This window comes from Zingiber officinale, chromosome 7B, assembly GCF_018446385.1.
Source record: "Zingiber officinale cultivar Zhangliang chromosome 7B, Zo_v1.1, whole genome shotgun sequence".
NCBI classification, from domain to species: domain Eukaryota; kingdom Viridiplantae; phylum Streptophyta; class Magnoliopsida; order Zingiberales; family Zingiberaceae; genus Zingiber; species Zingiber officinale.
The window spans coordinates 29646622-29652879 of NC_055999.1; the positions used below are offsets into that span (position 1 = coordinate 29646622).

A 6258-nucleotide genomic window follows, 5' to 3' on the forward strand; every position below is an offset into this window, starting at 1 on the left:
CTTAGAAATTCATTTTTTTAATTATCTAGAAAAATGTCTCTTGAAAGTTTTACTTAGAATTTTTTTTTAATTATAAAAATCAATTTTTTGACTTAGAAATTCTTTTGAAAAATTTAAACAAATCATTTTAGTTAGAATTCTTTTGTCACTTAGAAATTTTACTTAGAATTTTTTTTAAATTCCAAAAAAAAAATTACTTAGAGATTTTTTTTGAAATTTCTATTTTTGAAAATTCTATAAATTGCGTTTACTTAGACATTTTTCATCTTAAATTAGAAATTTTTAGGGGGAGAGAGAAGTACAAGTTTAGGGGGAGAGAGGATTTTTTTTAAATATTCTTTTGAAAAATTCTGGTTAAATCTTTATTAAGTAGTTGCAATTTTATTTATTACAAATTTATGCTAAAATATGTTAGTTTAGTAATTTTCTTTAAAATTACTGTCTGTTTATTTTTTAACTCTAACTTGAACTTGGGTTGATGCACATCAAAAAGGGGGAGATTGTTGGATCCCGTGGTGTTTTGATGTGATCAACCAAGTTGGTTTGGTCCTGCTGTGTGTTTAATCCCTGTATCTGAGTGTGCAGGAGCTTAGGAGAGCAGGAAGTCAAGCGGAAGACGCAGCTAGCGAGAAGGACGGAACGGGAAAGGAGCCGACGGGCTCGGTGCGTCCGAAGGACGCGAGAGCTGTGGAAGAGTACACCGGTGGACGAGAAGAATATGCGCGGCGTTCAAGGGATGTTAAGCCGGGGAGGAAGGCTGCTCGAGGAAGGTCGGAAAATTGGGTTCGGGTGAGCCCTATTTCGGTTGGCTGAAATCACCCAATCGCATGGAGCTACGAAAGTCAAAGCAAGGCGAAAGAATGCCGGAAATAGTGCTTAAGGCGCCTCAAGCCAGTACTGGAGGCGCCTCCACCTTAGAGGTGCCTCCATCTGCCTTAGAGGCGCCTCAAGCTTGAAGGCACCTTCAGCCTTGATGAAGGCGCCTTCAACTGGTCAAAAGTGACCGTTTACGCTGCGGATAAAGTTTTATCCTCCCACTCGATGGAGGCACCTTGGACCCCTGATGGAGGCGCCTCGGACCCTCGAGATCAGATTTCCAAAGGCTATTTAAAGACCCCTGGAACTAGGAAATAAATATTGATTGAGTGTTCAACTCTGTAACAACTTCCTAACAATAGTTCTGAGTCGTTAGTGTGTAAAAGGCTTCTCCGCCTTCAGCAAAGGAGATCTTTTACTGTGTTTTTCTTACTGCCCTGGATTAACAACCCTCTTGGTTGTAACTAGGTTAAATTCTTGTCTTCTTGTTTCTTTATTGCTTCATTATTTTATTTACTATTGCACTATTTGAGTTAAAAGTACGAGAAGGGTATCGTTTTAATTTTTCAGAAGCAATTCACCCCCCTCTTGTCGGCCTCCGCTGGACCTACACGTTCATCTTGGAGGATCGTCACCCACACGACGTCCAAGAGGAGGCGAGGAATACGGCAAAAGATCTCGAGATTATTAGCATATAAAGAAGAGGTATAACTAGTAATTATTTTCCACATCATGCTAGTTCTTCTTTGTATGAATTCCAAACACAAGAGGCATATAATTCTAGAATTTCGAATTTGTGATTCGAGTTTGTGTTTTTTTTATTTTTTGAATTTGTGATTCGATTGTTCTTTTTGGTTAAATCTAGAGTTATATAAGGAAATTAAATATTAGCTTTCCTTAAAAGGCTTTGTCTAGATGGTGGTGGTCCACTACTAGAAAACTAAGCTTTTGAGACACAACAAAATATGTCTTAAACTATAAATTTAGTGTCTCAAAATGTTTTTGAGACGGTGATGAAACGGTAATGTAGTCGTCTCTAATACAAGCATCTCAAAAAAATATTGAGACAGTTGTACTGTCTCAAATGCTATTTAAGACAGTGATGAGACAATTATCCAATTGTCTCAAAAGTATTTAAGATAGTTATTGTTTTGTCTCAAATGTTATGTCTTATCCTGTGAAAAAACTAAAGACACTAAATCGAGATGGTAATGTGCTGTCTCAAATAGAAGTGAAGACAGTAAATTATTATTCCTAATATTTTAACTTGTTAGATGCAATAATTATGACAAAAATTAATAATCTTTAAAGAACATTTATTATACAAATTAATCTAGATTAAATTTATTAAATTATCATTTCAAAACAAAAGAAAAAACTCTCTTTTATAAATTAAAAATGATATCCACAATATAAAATTCTATAATCATTAATTGAAATGCATCCAATATTCATCCAATAACAGAAATATCTACATATCTATCATTAATTTGATAATAAAAAAACAATTATTCCCATGAAAGTTACACAAAAGAAAGTCTAAAGAACAACTCCTCGTGATCTAGAGATAACTTCTATAATCCTTCTTCACCAGAATCCTGAACATAAAAAAAACTCTTATTAGAGGTAAAGATGATTTATAATATATACTATTCAAAAAAATCAATAATAGAACATTTCAATAAGAAATCTCATCATCTAACACATAATCCTCTTTATTGCAACTATATATATACAACATAAACAACCGCAAGTTAAACAAACCTTTTCATCCCGTAATAAGAAATGATGGTCTATGTGTTTGTCAATATCTTTGTACCTTTCAAGTTGTTGCACCTGTAAAATAAATTTATCTACAGCTTAAAAATATGTACACTACTACATCACCAAAATTGTTAATAAAACTAAAAAAAAATCTTATGAAAACAACTACCAATGTACCTGTTGGTTATCCAATCCTTGTTCATGTGAAATAATATTATCTGTAACCTAAATAAAAAATAATGTACGTATCACAAAACTATCAAAATTTATTATAAAAGTCAATTATTTAAATAAAGTAAAGATACCTTTTGATTTCTAAATCTAGTAGTTCGTTCAAGATAGTACCATATAGTTAACTCGGACCCACCATTGGAATGTCATAATGCTCACTGAGATTTGCCAGATACTGATTGAAATCCTGGATGCGATCACGGTGAGACTTGTTTGATATCTTTGCTAGCTTTTTCGCATTAATCCTCTCCCTCTATTCAATATATCGCCTTTCTGCTTGAGTCAAGTGATCATCGACTGATGGGGCTTGTCCTTCAGACCCAGCCTTCTCGGCTTCAGTGAGGACTTCAATTGGATCAGTTGATAATCTAGAACTCCCACCTGTATGATACCATAAGCAATCTTAAAAAATTGTTACATCCCTTCTCAAATAAAGTTGATTTTAATAAGCATCAGAAAACAAGAACATCTCATGAAAGGCCAAGGTAGGACAGAATAATCTTGAAATTGCTTGGTATGATTATAAAATATTTTCTAGAGAAAAAAAATAGTAAGAATCTACCTTCTGTAAGTTCCTGGTTTTCAGTCTTGGAATCTATTTCATAGCAATGCTTCTTCTTCTTTTTCACGCCACCTCCCTTCACATCCAATGCTTTTCCTTTCAGTTTAAGCTTCCCACCAACATGAAACATAACTCTAATACAGTAGAACAAAGGAAAAATGCAATATGTGAAATATCCTACATAGCTAATAGGGGTGAGTATGTCACATATCCAGTAACCACTAATAGAACCAGTCAAACAGTCCCATGACCCTAGAGGTACCTCCTAGAGAACATGCAGTCATATAGCCGAAGCTAACAATAAATAACAATATCAGTCATAAGTTACAGTATCAGTCATATTTGGAAGGGCCCTTCCGGAGCTCATCCTGGGGCACCCAACCCGTACTTTCACCACATATGCTCATACCCATCCAATTAGCCACATAAGAAAATATGCTCAATCCATGTTATACCTATAACAATAATACATTCAATTCATTCTGTATTCACAACAATTCATAAATCATGTATAACATAGGATAACTAACGAATAATAAGGACTCATGCATAATAAATAAGGACTACAGCTCTAGTTCTTCCATAATTCTACACCTCCTAAGCAGTTAGGTGAAGCAACTACATTAAACTTCAATAGTGCAATAATGTTCAAATTTCACAGATTGATGGATCACAACTACCCAAGTTTAGCTATCATGGAATAAAATTTAGCTAACTAGAAGATGTGCACACCATTGAAAGAAAAACCCCTCATCTTTGTTACTGCCAGGAAGAGGAAACCCAATACCAACTCAATTGAAGAACACTTAAGGGTAACTAAGAAAACTGAAATCCACAGCTGCTTGGGTATAGAAAAACAACGATGCAGGGAAGTCCCATAACATTCCCATTTCGTCCAATCTTTACCAAACACAAATGGACAGCATCAAGAACCAAAACAGAAATCAAAAACCACAACAAAGGAACAGAACAATCTCGAAAGGTAATTCCATATCAAAGCCCAATTTCATCCAGTGTTCTCGAAAACAAAAAGGAATGCAGCAAGATCATCAACAGGCCCTATAAAAATCCCAACGACCTTTTCCAAAACTTCCAGATGCACAAAAACAAATTTAACATCATTGCAACTAATCAAGGCTACCAAAATCTGGATTCCAAGCTCAAATTGACAAGAAGAAACCAATCAAAACCACAAACCATAGCAAAAACCTCATGGAAACCCAATCCGAAATCAAGACCTGACAGAAATCTCAAACCGAATCTAGAACTTCACAAAAGCTCGATCACAACTCATTCTACCAATCGATATCTTAGTCAAGCATTTAAGCAAACAAGTGTGACACAGTAAACTCGTAACATCCACTTCACATAAGAAATCGAATCCAAACTCAATCACAACCCATCGGACACCAGAAGAACCATGAGCAGAACACTCTGGGAAAAATCGAACTCATCACCACAGAATGCGCTGGCAAAAAAATCCAGAAGCAATGCGAACCAAGCAAGAACACCAACGGAACCTCAAGATGAATCAAGAACAATGCGGAAAGAAATCGATCCCTAACACAATCCATCAATCGGACTTTGTTGGCAAGTTTATCAACCTACCTAGCTACCTATCCTTTACCTCATTGATCCCATATCATCATAGAGGATGTACTTGCCTTCTCCTTCTTTTGCCACTGCCGGGAGCCTTAGCCACAAGACGACGCGACGGAGAGGAAGGCTTGTCCACAGAGGAGATCGTCGGCGTGGCGTCAACAATCAGCCAAGATCTCGGCCCGAATCGAGAGCTTGGGTTGCGGCGGTGAAGTTGAGAGGAAGAGGATTGGGGATTCCGTGAGAGGTGAGCGGCGGAATTCCCTTAGGCAATTAAAACCAAGGTTTAGCTCTAAACTTAGGTATTATATATATATTTAATTAACTCCTCACTTAATTAGGTATTACAAACGGTGTTTATCTTTTATCCAATTTTAACCTTTAAAATATAAAATAATTCCTTTAAAATCCAGAAAAAATCTAGTAAATATCTTAAATTCATATAAACTTATTTCCTAATAAATTATATACTGGATTATATTTATTTTCCTTAAAATAATGAAATTTTAGTTAGTATATCCTTATTTACATTTTTGGTATGTTACATTAGGTGTCTTATTTAGTTGAATTTGAGACAAAATCTTAAATACTATCTTAAAGTTAATGTCTCCATGTAAAATTTTGAGACATCTATTATTACTGTCTTAATTACTTAGTATTTGAGACAAATTTTGTCACTGTCTTAAAATTTTTGTCTCAAAAGCCTAGTTTTCTAGCAGTGTGATGATCCCATACCCAAGAAGGACTAGTGCCTCGCCATGCAGTCCTGGAAGCCAATTTTGAAAATTAATATTTAATTGAATTTATAACATAGGTGGATTTGGATCAATAATGTTAAGCATCGTTTGCGATCCAAATCTAAACCATTAAGAACAAATAAGTTAAATTTGGAATCAATAATGTTAAGTTTCGTTTGCGATTCCTAATTTAATTTCTAAAGAACACAATAGGTTGTTTAGGAAAGGTTCGACACTTGTACAAAATTTTTGTACAGTGGAGCCGGTACGATCTTCCTAGGACCAACCAACAATCATCTGGATAGGTTCGATAATAAAGCCACACCCCACTAGTACATGGATGGAGTGAAATGTCGGGTCTTCCTCACCACATTTCCCGGCTCAGTGCAATGCTGGTTCAGAAGACTTTCGGACGGCTCAATACGTAGCTTCAAGGACTTCCGAACGGCTTTCCTGCACTACTTTGCCAGCAGTCGGCTCTACCAAAAGACAAGTGTCGGCCTTTTCTCCTTGAAGCAAGGATCCAAGGAGACGCTCAGAGCCTACATT

General features: G+C 35.7%; 1 pseudogene; it reads right to left on the minus strand.

The window, feature by feature from the left end:
* Positions 1 to 2794: 2794 nt before the first annotated feature.
* Positions 2795 to 3621, minus strand: LOC122004279 (annotated as a pseudogene).
* Between the last annotated feature and the right edge of the window lie 2637 nt (positions 3622 to 6258).